We start from the raw sequence: 19241 nt of genomic DNA on the forward strand, positions 1-19241 counted from the left end.
CTGTTCTTTTGTATGTCTGGATTATTTAATGTCAGGTCAAATCTAAAAAGGATAAATTTTCTCAAACTTGAAGGAATAGCATTAGGGCTGTCCAGTTCTCTGTGTTCTGAAGCATTTGGCATTTGTGAGATAAAATGATTGTGACATCCTCAGCACCTTTTTGGCAGGTGATGACAGTTCCACAGTAACTGAAAACTTAGAAAACTGAAAACTTAGAAAGAAATCCAAAACTTATGTAACTATAATCATGCGAGTTAGACTGTTTCTTCCCTTGGTTGCTGTATGACCGATACCATTTGTAGAAGCTGTATACTTTTTGTTTTGAAAGTAGACAAAACAGTTCAGGCTCTCTGTCACCATTACAGACAGATAGATGGGATTATATGATAGGAAAAGTGGTATTTCACATCCAGAGCTTAAAATTAATTCTATCCAGTCTTGTGTTGTTTAATTGAATCTTGAGACAAAAATCTTTTTTAAGGCATTTTGCTTTTCATGTGCTGTAAAGCAACACTTTCCATATCCTTATTTTATTGTTACGGCTGCACACTGGAAACAGACACTAAAAAAGTTCATGCCACAGCTTATGTGCCATCAAAAAAAGCATCAGTAAAGTTTTTATTCAAACAGAGTGATACAAATTATCAGATAGTCTCTCTCTATTCTAGAAAACTCTTTCCTGGGTGATTTTTATGTCCTTTACTGCTCTCTTTCTCCTACCTGTTTTGGAATGATAAACAAAAAAGGTAGAGCAGGTTATTCTGATTACTTTTCATATTCTCAGGCAAACAAGAGCCACACACAGTCCCAGCTGCCTTAAACACAACCTACCTGCAGCTCTAGCTGTTGTGTACCCATTGAACACTGGATCCCCCAAAAGCAGGCATAGGAGATGCCTTACAGAAAAGGCACACAAGCTTCACTGCCATCTGTGATCCATTCCCCTCCTGCTCTCACAACATTCATGGTCATTGAGTTAGCATCGCTGCTGTACAGCACATTCCCTTTAGTATGTGTTTATGGACTGGTTATCCCTGGTCCCTGGATGTCCCCATGGTTTTCCAAATAAAGCACTTCCCCTCCATCATGCTGAAGCATGGTATCAGTTGTTCTCACATGCCTGTCCCCAGCCCCCTGAGAAGGACTGCCTTGACCTGTGACTTTACTCTGTGTGCCCACTAACGTGGCCTTCCCTTACACAGTGGCTGAAGAGGAGAGACTTCAAAAAGACTGATCACATCTTCTAGCTTCCTGATTCTCTCTGTTTTACAAAAGACCTTGCACAAACAGGAACAACCTTGTGCTTTCAGGTTCCCAGGCCTTTTACCACTCAAAAGGAAAAGCCCCACATCAGTGCTTGGTGGATGTGAATTAAAATATGTCAGTTAAGCAGCCTCTTCGTGCCTGTCTCTTAGCTCACCATCATTGCCCTGCCCTGAAGTCTATATATTTCAAATTAATCTCAAAGTCTCACTAGTAGGATCTGAGATTAATTTCTATTTCAGTTAAGTATATAACCAGTGTGAAAACACAACAGCATGGGGCTGCTGCAACTCAAATATTTTGTCTCACCTAAACACAAAAAAGGCATTAAACATCTACTTTTACCAAAGCAGACAGACAGAATATTCGTAAGTCAAATGCTTAAAGAAATGCAGAAGCTGACCAAATAGGTCAATGAACTGTACAAATACATAATAATGCAATCTGCCTATGAATAATTATATACATTTCAATATTTCAATTAAAGTTTTAATTTTCTCTGGTGATAACCAATGTATTGGAATAAAAAAAAATACCTAGACATGTCTATTTTTCAAATGAGAAACTAAAATTGGTCTAGACATAGGCTACTGAAGGGCAGAACACCCAGATGACCTTGGAAGGTCTGAATCCTCCCGGTTTTTTGTGCTTCATCCTTTGGCATCACAAAGGACAATCATAGCTCTCTTACTCAAAGCATCTCCTTTTCTCTGACTTTCAGGAATTCAGGAACTCATATCTATTCAGGACGCTGTTTTCTACACTTCCCCTACCCTTTTTTTGTTTCATTTCATTTAGTTTTGATTTGTTTTTCTGCATCCAAATAAAGTACTCTTTACAAGCTCTTCATGGTGTATTGGTGTCACTTCACTCTTCTTCATTAAGCTCTGAGCTCAACTGGCTTACAGACCTAACCCACATCACTCATTTACTGAATTTTTAAGTAAAATATTCTTTGTTTGGTATTGGAGGATGCATCAATACACATTTGAATAGATGTGCCAATTTTTTTCAGAATATTTATCCCCCTATCTTCTTTTACACAAGGTCCTCAGAAACAAAAATAAGGGCATTTTAAAGGCTGCTTGTCATGTCTGTTCCTTCTGATTCTGTTCTTGGCACATAAATGGTCTTTTAGTAATTTACACAAACGTATAAAACCCAACCTGTAAAGAGAATCCCAAGTTAACTGTCAATCTGAATGGTCAGAAGCTCAAGTCTGAAAAAACAAACAATTACCTTCTTCAGTGAAAAGCAGTATCATGTAAAGGTTATGACTTGAAAGTATATTTTCTAAAAGAGTATTATGAATAATTTCTTGCTTTACTAATTTCTCCAGTTAAAAGTGTAGATGTGATTGTAAGCACCACACTTTAAAGCACAGCTCAAAAAGTCATTTTTCATTAATGTTCTACAGCATATCAGAAGGCAGATATGAATATCCGTCTCCATTTTCACAGACAAAGAAACCAGAGCTGAGGAGAATCGTTTCCCCTCCAGTCACATGGCAGAGCTATGTGAGGGTCAGGAACAGATGCTCTGTCCCCTGAATAGATGTCTTGTCCTCTGCCTGCTGTGTCATGCAGCTTGTCTGAGATATATTTGTATCACTGCTGTAGAGCATGTGTGCTAGATAGGATGAACACCTTTTAGCTTCAAATATTAAATATTGTATTTTGCCATAAATGTCAGATAAAAAGGTCTTTCCAGACCAAAGGTATTACTGAAGAAATAGAAAAGAAAAATACTTGCTCTTTGAATAGTGGAGACTTGATTTGAATCTGTTATGTTTTTTTTTTTTCTAAGAGGAGAGCCCATATTTACATGGACACAATCGTTATTTATTTGGTCTGCAAGGCTGAGGTCAAAAGCACTCAGCAATATAATCTGAAATAACTGAGTGAAACTTTTGAGAACTTTCAAGTAACCCTTTTTAAACACTAGTGGCTTACTTTCATGCTGAGGCTTTCTGAAGTATTTACCTGGTAGTTTCATAGTACAGTTTGGATCAGGTATCTATTTTTGTTTCCTTCAAGAAACACCAAACAATGAACGCCTTCACCATACCACAGTCCATAGAGGACAAAACTGTGATACAGATAATGTCATTGAGGAGCTTCTTTATTTTGATTCAATGTCTCATATCCCTAAGATATATGCCATGCCCTGAACACCTGGTTTTAGAATTAGGTAAACAAAACCTAAAGACACTTTTCTTGGCTATGAAACAATCAGTCAGAAAAAAACTTTGAGGTCTGAGTAGATGAAGTGCTTGAACTGGCAACTTGTGTTGTTACTTCTGGAACAAACCTGGGCAGCAGGGAAGACTGGCTGTGATTAAAGGCATTACGTACTCCGACAAATAGGGCTGCATATATCATTACTAGCAGTTGCCATTGAGAGGGTGTCTATCGTGGAGAAGGCAGGGTAGATTTCTGTGGAGCCAGGAGAGTTTAGCATTTGGCAAAAAGTAAGGGCCTAGTCTTTCAAAGGGAGTGAGGTAGAGGATTTTTAATTTTGAACACATTTCTGAGTTTAAAATATATTACCTAATTTTAATTTTTTTAACAGCACAGTTCCAGCTTCAGTGATCATCAAGCTGAAGGTCTCAGGACTCAGGTTTTCCAGCTAAATATTGCAACTGTATGTTGCAGAAAGCACAACACTTTTCACTGTGAAACCAGAAATGAAAATTATTATTAAAGGTAAACAGAATGGCACCGTGATAAAAAAGGCATGTGCTCTTCCACTGCCACCTACAAAACTGGAGAGATACTATTCCAAATCTCATTCTTTTCCTTTTGTCAGCAGACCTCCTAGTTTCTTTAGTTGGCCAAAACTGTCAGGCAGAGGCAAAGTCCCAAGCTCTGATCTCTTTCTAGCCTTAAGGCCCTGCACCCACCAAGTTCATATTGAGAAGTATGCAATAATCCCAGCATGGTAAAAGCTCTAGGAACTTCTGCTAACACAAGCCCCTAAACCCTTTTTCATAGAATCTGTGCTGCCTGTGTGTGTGAACATGTCTAAAACACCATGGGCCCTCAAAAAAAATTTGTTAGCATAAAAAAATAATATTATTATAATAAATCACTGGCTTCAGAAAGGTTTAGCTTATACAGTGTGGCAGATTTTTCTCTCTTTTAATATGTTAACTAGATTAGCCTTGGTTTCTAGCAAAGCATATCAATACAAAAACTTCAACAAACCTTGGAAATGAACTTGCTCAGTGTTTCATGTAGACAAAAAGCCATCAACAGCAGTAGTCTGAAGCTCGATTTCTACTATTCTATTATTTTCTTATCCATGAAGTTCAAACAGATAGCTAAAGACAAGTATTGGACCTGTGCCAGAGAAACAAAACAGTCCAACAGAGAATGAAGAAATACTGTGATACTAGACAGAGTTTACATCACTCAGTGTTGCTCCCTTTATGTGCTTCCCTTGGCCTAATTTAACCCTAATATTATGTTATTTTCCACGGTAATACTTTAACATTTCCCTTCAGCTTCCCTATGAAATGCTTGAACTCTTTAATAAATACTCAGTGAGAACTCACATTAAAAAGCAAATAACAGTGAAGTCAAACTAAAAGCTTATTTATCCAGTCAAGTTTTAGGCTATGAATAAAGCATATAATATGGCATAGAAAGTTTGGTATCTTAAGCATTAGCTTGTCTTGGAACATTGTCTTGAGTCCCTGTTTGAACTTAATATTCATTTCTAAAGATTTTTTTGCTACAGTTGGAGTAAGCGATAACTCTTCATCACTTACAAAAGAAAAGCAAAACCCAGCTCTGGAGACTCTGAGATGAATATAACACATTGACTTAAGACATGAATTCTATCCAGCTAGACTGCTTCTTATCCATTTTGGTAATAGTGGCCAATTAATATAAGCTTGGACAGCACTGATTTTGTTACAGTTTGCCATCATTCTTGCTACAAAAATCACTCTAGCAAAGACAGAACCTTGCTATGTATTTGTACCAGACTGTGTTATGCTTATTTGTATTTGTACACACAAGCAGTGCCTGGGAGAGGAAATAACCCCACAGTCAACCTACACACACCCTTTCATCACAATTTCCTCAATGGATGCTGGTTAAATCTAGGTAGTTCCCATTAAATATTCCAATAAATGCTACAAAACATCTGGGGAAGAAAAGCTCTGACTACAAATACCAAAGTCAGATATAAGTGAAGCAGATTAAGTCCACAGTGTGCTAAGGAGGACTGGTATGTTAACAGTTAAGAGGACAAGTTTTCCCATCTTCTGCTACCTTGAGCTTCACATAGAAGCCCTCCTTGTGAGTTAATTCAGCTGGCAGAAAAGCATTTCTGGGAAGTCACAGAATTATGTGAATTTCCAAGTAAGAACTTTTTATTTTCTCTGAGTTGTACATGAAAATTTGCAGTGCTGCATGAATTTGATGAAGTAATCTTGAATTTATTAGTAGACAAAAGAGTTTGAGATCACAATAGCTTGTGCTTATACACAATAAAAACCCTAGATGAGTTAATGAGATCTATAGTGAATGCTCTCAAGTTCAGCTTTTTACTTGTTACTCTACAACTGGAAGCAATGTTTGGATTCACAGTACCAAAAAGATTCAAATATTTTGAATTACAATTAAAACATCTAAAAGCCTTTATCTGATTTTTTTCATTTGCATTTAACCATGAGACAAGTCTGTCATGATAATTACACCCTTATTGCATGCCAAGATGGTATTTTCCTACCCAAAATGGCATCAGATTAAGTTCATATACACAGAAGGCAGATTTTGGACACACTCCTATTGGACAGTCATAACATCTGCACTATTTTTTCAGGTAAATACCAAGGCTGTGTATCCATGTAACAACTTGGATGGTCTTCCCAAAAGGAAGGGCACCTCCCATTGCAAGACCAGGACATAGTCACTAGCTGTTGCTCAGACAACTGTCCCAATAAAAACTGGGATAATGTATGCCTTTAATCAATTTATAAATCATTTATAGGCATGACCAGGTTAACTGTTAACCAGCCTGCCACTTGAATTCCATGTAATATGAATGGGTGGGGTTGTCCTTTTCTTTTTTGTTTTATTAATCTTTAGCCTTTTTTTTTTTTCTTTATGAAATGATGCCAAGAATCTGTTTGTTTAGCTGCTTGCATGATTTTTTAAAATTCCACTCAGCAAGCACTGCACATGGAAAAAGTGTAACATTGAAGATGAATGTAAAAACTCCATCTCATCTGTTTTGCTGCTGTGTCGCCATGTCCTGAACTTTCTGTTTAACTTGAAAATAAAGCATCTTTATCCGCTAACATAGCTCCATTCCTCCCACTCTCCCAGGGGCTTATTCTTCAGCTTCCACTTTCAATGTCCAGAGTAAAAGAGAAATAATGGAATCTCTCCTCCCCATTACAAAAGGCTTCCTCTCTTAGGTGTCTGTTCCCCTTTACATCAATATTCCAGATGGATAAAAAGTGGAATTTATTCAATATAGTCCATCAAAATACCAAGCTGCTCAACAGAAGAAAGCATCTACTGGGTCCATCCAAGATGATCCAAATATTCCTTCACCCCTTGTTCACTATCAAAATAAAGAATTAAGTAACAGCTATATTCTTATAAGTTATTACATTAGTTTTCTTTCAATGGGGTCTGTTTGAGACATTCTAACTTGGCAGTTTCATCTGGAATCTTTCAACAACATCAAAACTCACTTCTAAGAGACAGGGGGAGGGGACAGGGAACAAAACATGCGGAGCTATTATTCCATCGAATTTCAAGGACCAGCTGTGACAGGAAAGGAAAGGGTGGGGACAGGATCAGTAAACAGTCCTTCATTTCTCCTGCAAAGCAAAACACAATTAAAAGCAGAAAATAGAGCTGGTGAGAAACGGGGAGGGGAGCCAAAACACAAACTGGAGAGGATACCACTAATAACTTTTTTAAAGTATTACTTAGGAAAAACTACAACAAAGACCTGAAATAAAGTTTAGGTGGAATTGGGAAAGAGAAATGGTAACAATAAATAGACTTCACAAGATGAATAAAAGCTGGTAAAACAGGTGCTTTACATCCCTTGAAGAAATGGTCTCTACAGGGACTATTTTTGTGAGGAGCTGTGGTCCCTACCCAGGATGTCTCCTCTGGTTGATTTGCCCAGGCCAGAGAAGAGGGCAGAAGTGCATGTGGACCTGGCTGCTCTATCTCCTTCACCACAGATGTGGGGCTCAGTGTTCCCCAGCAGGAAGGATTCCGATGCGTTAGGTCTCTGTGTCCAGGGCGAGGGTGGCCTGAACTGGTGTTGTGCAATACAGAGCTATGGAGTAGAAATATGAGAGCACTGAGCAATGAAAGAGCTCATCAGTGATCTATGTGGCCTGAAGACAAGCATCCTCACAGCCTTGGCAATAAGCAGCCCATTAGAGGACCAAGAGGACCTTGTTAGCCCAAGGGACACTCATGCCTTTGCCTGGCTGGAGGTACCTGACACAAGAAAGCAGCTCTTTCAGTAGAGGTAAAAGAAGACTTCAGCAAGTGCTTACTTCTTTTCTCAAATAAGTCTTCTAGACTTACTTAACACACAGGAAAAATGTCTGTGATCACCATGGATGAGGCAAACTCTGCTGCATCCTGTCCTGCAGAGCTACTTCAGCAAGAGAAGTGGTCACCGTGTTGTGCTTCCTTTCCTTAGCAAGGCTACTCAGGAACAGAGATGTGAACTGGCATCCAGGCATTATGCATCAAGGAAAGACAGATTAAAAGAGAGAGGTTGAACACAAAGAATCATCTGTGTTGGCAATGCCCCAAGTTATGGTATCTTGTTAAGAAAAAAACAAAAAACAAACACTTAGGAGAGAAAAAAAAATAGCTTAGCAAAGAAACAATACAACTGGGCATAACATAGAAAATGCAAGGCAGATTTGTATTCCCTGTACTTTCTGTTTTAGTGTCACAAACATTTACATCCTTGTTGGATTCCAAGTTAATTTTCTAAAGCATCTGCCCAGAGTGGTGATGAAGTCATTCTCTTGATCTCTTTCACTTGGCTAGTGGCTTTTGTTTCTAGAAGAGGAGCTGCACACAGTTTGGCCTGGGGGACTGTACGCATCAGTGGGAAAAAGACCTCCTTACACAAAACAGTGGCTACTTTGAAGTGGTTCTTCTTCATTCCTTATACTGGAACTCTGTCCGGAAAGGAATCTGGTGGGTGAAAACCAGCTGACCAACCATGCTTCAAGTGCATGGAAGTACACAGCAAATTCCTGTGAGCCTGACATATAACCTGGAGAAAGAGCTCATCTCTCCCTGCATCTTCTCTCTCCAAAACCTTTTTGCCAGTGCTCAGCAAGGCTGTTCACAAAAAAACGGAAGAATTCAAAACTGTGGTTGCGTGAATAAGGTGAAATGCAAGCAATTGGCACTGAGCAACCAGCATAGAGATAAACACCAGCTTGCCACTTTCACTTCCCTAGAAGGGAATTAGAAGCCGACACATTTGACAGAAAACTTACTAATCATATCCTTCATAACTCAGTTTAAAGCTCAGTGCCAAGTGCTACAGCTCTGAAAAAGAGAAGCCACAGGGATCTGTGATCTGCTCTCACTGCCTGCATGCTGGAAGTCCATCCCTGTCACCTTGCTGTCCCCCAGCCTAGTTACTTGTGCTTTGTTTAAACACCTCTTACAGGACAGCAAGTGGTCTTCCATCTGTTGACAAGATGAGATGGAAAGCCTATCACTTCTCTTGTACCTGATCTCAATTGTTTCTACCACATTTCAAAAGACACGTGCCTCATTTCCTGTTTGAATTTGTATAGAATCTGCCTTGAATCTGCCTGTGACTTGAAAACATTCTCACTTTTTCTTCTAAAGAGCCTTTAAATATCTGCTGTTTTCTGAACATGCCTATGCCTAGTCAAGTCACTTCTAAAACTTACTGTATTTTTTTCCAATTTTGCTTCCATTTTTTACACTCTTCTTCCAAATCCAGTACCAAATCTAGAGGCAGAATTCCAGCCTCTTCTGACTGATGCAAAGCAAAAAAGTAAGAGCATTTCCTCACTCCATACTGTTCTGTTTTTTTGGGTGGTCAAGTCATATAATTTTATGAATTGTCTTTTCGTACCTCTGAATTTATTACTGGCTGTCAAACCAGTTCCCTATTTCTCTATAGATTAAATAACTTGGTCTTAGATATAGCATTTTTCAAATAATACTTTGTGCAAATTGAGGTTAATACATTTTCCAGATTATTTTACCTGAAGCCATATAAACTTATCACTCTGTCAGTCCTTATTATGCTAACCATAACCAAATGAACAGATCATGACAAATATGTTTTGTCCTTTAACAGAGAGAACTGCATAAGCCCTTCATTGTATATATTGAAAAGGAAAGAAATACAGTTGAAAGAACAGCACTTGGACATTAGTGAGGAAGTGACTAGCTAATCTTTTCTTTCATACAAAACCCAGATAACCTTAAATGCTGAGAATCATGAGACTAGGGAATGAGAGGCTGCAGAGAAGCACTGTGGAAATGGATCTGGGGTTCCTGGTCAATGGCACATTGAATATGAGCCAGCAGTGCCCTGGAGCCAGGAGGGCCAACCCTGTCCTGGGGGCATCAGGCCCAGCAAGGCCAGCGGGCAAGGGAGGGGATTGTCCTGCTCTGCTCCACTCTGGGGCAGCCTCACCTCCAGTGCTGGGGGCAGTTTTGGGTGCCACAGTGTGAGAAAGACATGAAACCATTAGAGAGTGTCCAAAGGAGGGCACAAAGATGGTGAAGGGCCTTGAGGGGAAGCCGCATGAGGAGCAGCTGAGGGCACCAGGTCTGTTCAGCCTGGAGGAGGCTGAGGGGAGACCTCACTGCAGTTACAGCTTCCTCATGAGGGGAAGAGGAGGGGCAGGCACTGAGCTCTTCTCTCTGGTGACAGTGACAGGACCTGAGGAACTGGTCTGATGCTCTGATGCCCACTAGTCAGAGCAGGGTTAGAAGAAGGTTCTTCACCCAGAGGATGGCTGGGCACTGGAACAGGTTCCCCAGGGAAGTGATCACAGCACTAAGCCTGACAGAGATCAAGAGTTTGGACAATACCCTCAGGCACATGGTGGGATTGTTGAAGTGTCCTGTGTAGGGCCAGGAGGTGCACTTGATGACCCTGATGGATTCTTTCAACTAAGCATATTCTCTGTTTCTATGGTTCTATGAGAAATGCCAGAAAGCTTTGTAACAATTTCTGAAATCTCCATGAATATTAAAGGATTTAGAAATTGTTAACAAGATTACTCACTTATATTCTTTTCAAATTAAATGTATTTATCAGTTTTGTTATGAATCCTCACATTCCTTTCAGGGAAAAAAAAAAAATCTGGATAAATAACCTATCAATAGAAAGAATTCTATTATTTTTTCTGAGAACGTCATATGAAGTTGAACTACAGAATCTTCCTTTACAGCCATAGATCAATATTAAGGCACTGATATTACTTTTCTGACCTAATTGTCAGTTTTAACTGACCTTAGGTAAACACTGACCTCAGTTAAAACTCTTGAATAAAGTACTCTTTTAGTTATATGGGTTGTTGGAACCTGAACTCAGCTCTGGACTGGAGTCTAGAGACTTGTAAAGAAGTGTGAGACAAAGCCATAAATTTAAATTTAGGAAATCAACTGGACAGAAGCACGTGAAATGCAGAGCTAAGCACACTTCATGTGTGTCTTCTGAAACTTTAACTGTCCTAACGCTGTGAATTTTGCAAATGCTTCTTCCACATTACGTCTCACAGACAGCTAAGTAACATTAAACTGTAATTGAAAACGAATTTGGTTTGTTTAGTCTACAGAAGAGAAGACCTGATAACAGTCTATAAGTACAGAAAGAGCTGCTGCAAAGAGCAAAGGAATAATCTCTTCTTCATGTCCTTGGAAAGAGGACAAGAAGAAATACACTCAAATTACAGCTACAGAAATTCAGGTTGGATATCAGAAAAACCCCTTTATCTGCAAGAATCACTAGGCGTGGGAACAGATTGCCTTGGGTGATTGTGAAATCTCTGTCACTGTGAGCTTCTAAGGAGGAATTAGACAAATGTTTGCCGAGGTGGCAAAGGCAGATTTGAATTCTAGAAGCTGAATATAGACTACATAACCTCCACAAACCTCTGCCAACTCTTTTCTATGTTTTTTTCCTTTACTCTTCTCACTTATATAAGTGAATTCTGCATATTTATAGAAACTCACCAGTTCCATAAATTTGAAATATATATTTATTCACAAATTTTCATAAAGAGAGAGGAGTAAAAGAAAAAAAGCTTGTAGCAGCATGTAAAGAACCAGAAATATCTTACAAAGGCATGAAATTACTGGTTCATAGCACCTCCACAGAAACTCATAATATAGCATTGCAATAAATATTCTTCATGAAACCTTTTCACAACTCAAAGCAGCAAAAGGCATAAAAATCTTTCATATGGCTTCATATCATAAATATATTAAATACAACTCTCCCCTGATAAAGCATACTTCCTGTAATCCACACTTTTTCTAGACAAAACTCAAAAGTTCATAACGAGGAAAGAAACAAGTATCCAGATCAGGTGCCTAACTTACAAATAACCTCCTCTCCCCCTCAAGTAAAAGGATAAGTACCTATAAGGCCAAACCTAGTGGGTTCAAACAAAAGGTAACTTTTTTGAAAACCACATTCCTGATTTTGCCATTCAGACTAAGACATTATTGAGAGAACAACTAATGTAAAGTTTTCTGATGCAAAATTTCAGCAAGAAGATAATCAAACCAATCCTTTACTTGCTCGTTTTGAAGTAGCTTTTAAGTAAACAATGAAACCATTTTTCTTTTTCCTCAAATAGCCCCCAGACAGTATTACTGCCACATTTGATTCAGCAGCATCATAATATCAAGGATTTTCTTTCACAGAAACAACATTTTATACTTAGCCGTGGCAACCAAACAATTTTTTTCACTTTTCTGTTTGTTTCCAAAGCCTTTGCATCCAAACACAATATTTATAAAGTCTATCCTTAAACCAAGGGCAATGCATGCGTATGCAACCTAATACCTTTTATCTGAGGATCTGAATCAACTTTCTTTGATTCCAAGCTTGCTCTTGGCATAAATGAAGGCAAGTGTGGTCCCAAATTGGTCATTCACAGCACCAGTCAATGGCAGTTTAAAAAGAACAAGGGCTGCATTATAGGGGTAAACATTTGGTATGATTCAAATCTTATGCAATATAGAAATGAGCTTCAGGCAAGATTGCTTTTGATGCCTTAGCTAGTCATCCCCATAGTGTGACTTGTCATAAATCTTCTTGCAGAATACTACAAAGGGGAAGCAAAGAGAACACTGAGCTAATGGCTACACACCACAGTGCTCACACCATGTGAAAATAAAATGTAGGAAAATTTAATAAGCCATATATTAAATTATACACCTGCTACATTAAGGCTTTTCATATTATCCTCAAGCTCTTGACATTAGAGCTCTCTCTTTAACAAAGAAACAACAACGAAAAAAATCTGCTTAAGAGGAATTTGGTTTAGTTTCCAAAATCAAAATAAACTCTATCTTTAGGAAACATATTTAGTTAAGCCCTCTGTTCCAGCATTCCTAGAAATCTACCCAGTTTCCTTCCTCAGTGCTCTGAATGCAGCTGCATATGCAAGTTTCATTACTTCTCATTTCACTGGAGCTGTAGACCAAAATGACAGTATGCATCTTTTTAAGATTTCATTAGCATTAAGATGCTTATATACTTTTCTTTGTAATTCTTTGGTACTGTTATAACCCTCATCTTTTCTCACACTTCTACATTTTTTTAAAAAACTTTGACCCTTACCTTCTAAATTAAAAATATTTCTCTATTTACATATGCAGGGGTGTCACTTAGTTTCAATGTCTGAGAGTAAGTGATTACCAAAAGGACTGCAGTGAAAATCAATTCAGCTTGTGGGAAAATACAAAAAGTTTTGTTCATCTTCTTTGTAAGCCAATATATTCCCTAAGTGTCTTGTTGGTTGGGTAGGAGTCCTTTATGCATTTGGCTGCATTTTCTAACCTTTAGGGCTTTGATACTGTTGTCTGTACTTTTGCCAATGTTTTAAAACAATAAAAACCACTAGAACATCCAAAAACTAAATACAAAACACGTTAATGAAATTTGCAAACTATGTCTGGGCTGTACTTTGTGCCATAAGATTCTAGTAACTATGCAAGCTTTATTATATAATCTAAAACATACAACTCTGACATTAAATAAGGAAAAAAATGTTTACAATGTTTTCAATGAAGTGTGGATGGACTTGCATTCCCTGAGCATAATTACACAAATAGGCCAGCCTTAGTGTGGTTGCAGAGGCACAGTCCTGGCTGATGTCAGCTGGAAAAGTATTAGAATAATCACTAGAAACTGTACTGGATGCAATTTTATTGCCAGGAAGAATATTGTCAAGAAAATAAACTCTGTGCTCAAAGAATATATTTCATATTGGAATTCATATAAAACCTGCATAAGAACATCTACAGAAATTCAGAGAATAACATATCTGGAACTGAATATCCCACCTGTAAGCAAAAAGGGCACATCTGTATTTGGAAGAGAGATAACACAACAAAAAGAAATTGAAAATGATGTTGATATGGTCAATTCTTACCTGCTTGCTTCTGTATGCCAGGTGAGCTACCAGTAATCCCTGACAGGATTCAAGTGGACTTCTATGCTTGACTCAAACTCCTGACATAGAATTCTAATGCTTCTTGAGGACGTTACTCTTCTTCAACCCTCTTGTAAAATGAGAGCATCAGCTACTGAGCAGCTGCCATGTTTCAGCCTCCCAACACTGGCTCCTTCCCTGATGAATAAAGCAATCCCTAAATATTAATTAAAGTATTAATAACTTTCCATCCCTTTGCATGGCAGGTACATACATATGCACATAGATATGGAGTTTGTATCTCTTGGGGAAGAGATTTTGAAATTTAATTGCAAGATATTATTTTACTGCTATAAACACACACCAGTTTTCCCAAAACTTGCCTTGGAACTGTGGCACATTGTTTTCAGGAAAAAAAAAATAAATGTTTACTGAGCTTATCTTACATTTCTAAAAAGCAGTTACATGTGATCCTTAGCTGGATAGTGATGAGGAGTGTGTTCTGGTTGATTTATAAAATAAGCTGGATTATTGAAAATACACTATTATATGCCTCTTTCCCACCAAATTAGTGAAATAATCCATGGGGTAACTTTTAACTTAAAAGTAGAAAACTACTTTTCTCTGATTGATTCTACAAAGCAGTGTCATTAGATATTTCTGATTATTCTTTTTCATTCTCCTGTTACTTTTCACTGGCTGTGGCCTTGAAGAGATCTCCTTTCTCTCTATACCAAGCCAGTGGTCTTACCAAAAGATGAAGATACTTTTCTCTTTACAAGGTGATCTCACATGTGGTCTCACAACTTTCTCTTCCATGTCAATGGCTAAGAAATCCTGGTATTTACAGGCCCCACAGGACAATCAGCTCTGAACTCACCATTCTTCCCAGCATGTAATGGCTGCAGCTATAAAGTAAAAGCATCCCCTCCTATGGGGATTCCTTTGTGTCAAGGATATACTACTCATCATCATATTTCAGTTTACAATGCCTAGAATAATGAGAGGGTTGTGCTGAATGCAATCTGGCACAGCTGTGTTTTTCATAGCATGACACCAAGGATATGTGCTGCGTTACCACATGGGATAATGTGGGAGGAATGTTCTAGATGGAAAGACTGAATCTTGACATGGGCTGAATCCAGGAACAGACCCTGGAACAAATTATCATGTCAAATTGCTTTTAGGTCTTCTTTTTAAAAGGAAATTGCTGGCTCAGTCCAGCACATAGCAAGAAACAGCTAATTGCTAATGTAGGTACACAACACATGCACCCAGACTCATCTTCGGTAGAACCAAAATTTTTGCCACATTTGAGCATCATCTAGAGAATAAAAACTCATTTTTCTTCACATTCTCTGGCTTTGAAATGCTTCTGAGATTTTGTCTGTTTGATATTGCAATCAGAGTAGCTCGACAGAGGAGCATAAACTGTGTTTTGCTATAAAAACAATGAGGCCTACAGTAATTTTTTCTGTTTACAGAGGAACATCCAGAAGCACAGACCAACTGAGGAGGAATCCCTACCCTTCACAACAAGAGAAATTGCGGCTGGACTTCACAGTCTTCAGGTGAAATACTATCCCGTGTGGAAGAACAGCTAATGGCATGTGTCACTTGGGCTTTGATGGTACCAAAAGTTTTGGTCCAGAGCTGTCTTCGACAGGGACCCATCTCCAGATAGTAGTGTGTTATGGGTCCCATTTTCTCAGAAGCCTTTCTCCTTCAGCTGCTGAATTACAAACCAGCTGAGGATTTTTTAGCTTAGTCATCTCATTCCTTCAGATAATAATCAAACCCAGAGGTCACAAATGCATGGGAGGGTCTCTCCTCTTGGCACGCAAGACTGGCCAGTGACTGCTGACAGAGCTGTAAGTGCTGTGTTATGTACTGTGGGCAAGAAAAACAAAGAAAACCCAAATAGGTCAGCAGCACAGGCAGGAAAGCCTGAACTTCACACTAGAGTAACCATTTTCCCCAGGGGAGGGCCACAAAGATGATCAGAGGGTTTTCTCTCACAGGAGAGCTGCAGCTGTTCAGTCTAGAGGAGCGAAAGCTCTGGTGAGACCCAGTAGAAGAGTAGAAGCCTATGGGTACCTGAAGGGACCCTACAGAAACCTAGAGGCACTTTTTTACAATGACATGCAGTGATAGGACAAGGGGGAATGACAGACAGTAGGTTAAAATTAGAAATTAGAAAAAAGAACGAAATTCTTTACTCTGAGAGTGGTTGGACACTGGCACAGGTTGTCCAGAGAAGTTGTGGATTCTCCTTCCCTGGAAGCATTCAAGGACAGGCTGGATGAAGTTTTGAGCAACCTGATCTAGTGGAAGGTGTCATGCCCATGGCAGGGGATTTGAACTAAATTTGATGATTTTTAAGGTCCCTTCAACCCAAACCATTCTATTATTCTGCTGTTAAATTATTCTCTCCTTACCTTCCTTCACAGCACTTTGGGGCTCCGGAAGGATTAAGCAGGTATTTGCCAATGGCCAGTTTTCAAATGTCTGCATTTAGTCACATTTCTTCTTTATCCTACACTTCTCAGTTCAAGTTTTTCAGCCTTTGACTTTGAGGTGTGAAGACTGGCTGGAGAGGACTCACTGTCCATGTTATAGAATCATGACTGTGTATCCACAACGTGAGAACACTCAGGATTCAGTATCTCAGAGACACTTTGTGACACTTTCTCTCTCCAGATGGAAGACTGCAACTAGAATTACAAAGAACACTTCCAGAACGTGGGATTCACTGCATCCCAGCAGCTTCCCTCTGGGATGCTCATAGATTCAGCAGGTGAATTCTTTATGCACCTGAAACATCACTCTCAGGGTTTGGATTTCTCTTGCATCCAAACCTGACTCTTCCCCTTTAATAAAAACACTTACCACTCTTTACTCACCATCTCTGTGGGGCTTCACTCTGTTTATATCCTCTTCTCCTAACACTGAACTTCTCTCCAGTCCTGCAACCCCGATTACTGAGGCCTCAGCCAGCCCATTGCCCCAAGGTGACTCCTGGTCAGCTGCTGCCTGTTAGGATTTAATTACCACCTTGCCAAACAGGTCTCATCAAACCAGTATGGACTGACACAGAGGTATTCATGACACAGGAATTTTTATAGCAGTAACTCCATAGTAACTTCATTATCTGAAGTTAGGATTGAGTTCATTAAACTAACACACTGGCCACATTTCAATTAAGCTGTTAAGGTTGTTTCATTTTACAGACTGGATTTTTATTCACTATCATTTGATTATGATGGCATTTCTTCTTTTGAGTTTTTTGCATCTTAAAACTATGGATTGGTAATGTCAGGTAACTGCATTAAATTGTGTAAGAGCTCAGGACACAACAGTAACTAGATTAATTTTAGGAATTAATGTATACAGTTTCAAGTCAGTCACTTCAGTTTTAGTAAGAATGATTTCCCACATCTGGAAACTCCCTTAACACCCTTTTCATAGACACAGGAGCCATATCTTACTAATACTACAGGTGATTATCTAATACTAGAACATGTATGCTGAGCTGAGCTGAATTTCCTCCAAATAGGTCTGTTAGTTATAAAAATAAAAGGGATCCTGCTTTTCTTCAAATTATACATTACCTCCATCAAGTCTGTGAAATTTTGTAGTTTATTTATTAACCAATATTTCAGGTGAAATTCTGTATATATTTTAAGAAAAAGGATGGAAAGTTGCCACAATGGGAACTGGTTTATCTGTTGTGGAAAGTTGGGCACCTTTGTCAAGGTTTCTATTCGGAGCAAACCCATGAGTTACTCTTTGACCTATCCTCTTCCAGGTAATAGATGTTTATTATGGATTTCATATAACATAATTACTATGATTCTGGACGGAAATGAGTAGATTATGTCTTCTTGCTAACAGATTTTGTTCTAATTTCAATGGTGGAGATGCAGAATACTGACATAAAGAGATGTACCATGAAAAATTACTGCTTATGTTTTAAATTTTTTTTTATTCTTTATTTTATTTTTACTTTTACTTTATTTTTAATAACAATTGGCAGGAGACAAACCCCTGGTCTGTTTGTTTAGCTTCAGGGGCTATGCAGTTTAGCTTTCACTCTGTTTTATCCTGGAAGTTATCCTATCAGCCTTGGTTACCAGTTATCTTAATCTGGGAGTAAAATCTACAGCATCCCAAGTCAAACTCTGTATTCCAGATGTTGATGTTTCACCTTGGCAAACTATCTATTTGTTTAGCCTACAGGCAGGCACACAGGGTTGAGGTAATAAGACCAATGAAATTTTCTTCAGGACAGCTGAGCTATTGTTTACAGATGTGCTCTGGGATTTTTTGATCTCAAACAGTCAAAATCCTTTCTTGTAGAAAGCGAAATGCAAGAATATTTAGTATGCTTCTGGTGCTCTTGCTCATTTCTTCCTTTCTTTTTGGAAATATAGACTGAAGAAAAAAAACCCCAAAGTAATGGTACGGTTTTGGATTCAGAATTAAAACAACTATGAGACAATATGTGCATGGTTTGTGCTTGTAATTTGTGGCTATTTAAAAAATAAAATTTCAACTTGAAAAGGCTGACAACTACATTATATTTAGTTAAAGCACCAGATGTACCTACTACTTAATTAAATGCTTAGACTGACATTCCTTAAAATGGAAAACACATGGTCTTCGTAATTCATATATATCCTCATCAGGTCCTCTTTCAGTGTTCAGTCAGGTCCTGATGGAACAGTGAATGAAAGAAAATTTCACCACCGGTGAAAGAGGCCAGGTTAACAGGAGTTCACTTTTAACAGTGTTTTACATGACTACCTATTATAAGATGCCACATGCAGCAGCTCAGGATCCTGGGCATGTGATCCATGCAGATCCAGAGGTCTGTCAGCCCCGTGGTCCCTCTGAGATCATGACTGTGTCTGTCCTGCTGGACAGGAGGAGAATGAGTGTTGCAGCATGTGCCACAATGAATACCTGAATGTGTCCTGCACCTTCAGGGCTCGGAGCACACCGTTGATAGAACTGACTGGCAACAACAAAGGAGCAAGGGACGGGTCCTTGTTTGGATATTTAAAAAGGCTTAACCTCCAAAAGGACGCAGGGACAAAGACAAAAATTATCTGAGGGCACAGAATTAAATACAGAGTGGCAGGGGTGGAGCTGAGGGTCAGGGTCCAATTGGAACAAGGGAAAATGGTGCAAAGGTGTGGCTAGGGATCAGGAAAACCAATGGGGTAATGGGGGTGGGGCAATGCAGCAAACTGGGGCCAATAGGAATCGGGGGAAGGGAGAGCATTCTGGGGATTAACCATAA

The 19241-nt window shown here is 38.9% G+C and overlaps 1 long non-coding RNA gene across 2 annotated transcripts; it reads right to left on the reverse strand.

The window, feature by feature from the left end:
- Positions 1-514: 514 nt before the first annotated feature.
- On the reverse strand, positions 515-19038 carry LOC111926073 (uncharacterized). Of its 2 annotated transcripts, XR_015282983.1 has the most exons (6): positions 18902-19038; positions 16840-16969; positions 16375-16650; positions 13937-14134; positions 4470-4604; positions 2200-3935 (listed from the first exon to the last, which is right to left on the reverse strand). It is a non-coding gene; the product is annotated as an uncharacterized LOC111926073 (long non-coding RNA). The 2 variants fall into 2 exon arrangements; XR_015282984.1 differs by lacking the exon at positions 18902-19038 and having other exon boundaries at positions 515-3935; positions 16751-16841.
- Positions 19039-19241: the final 203 nt, after the last annotated feature.

The sequence above is a fragment of the Cyanistes caeruleus genome, chromosome 2 (genome assembly GCF_971803275.1).
Source record: "Cyanistes caeruleus chromosome 2, bCyaCae1.hap1.1, whole genome shotgun sequence".
Classification (NCBI taxonomy): Eukaryota; Metazoa; Chordata; class Aves; order Passeriformes; family Paridae; genus Cyanistes; species Cyanistes caeruleus.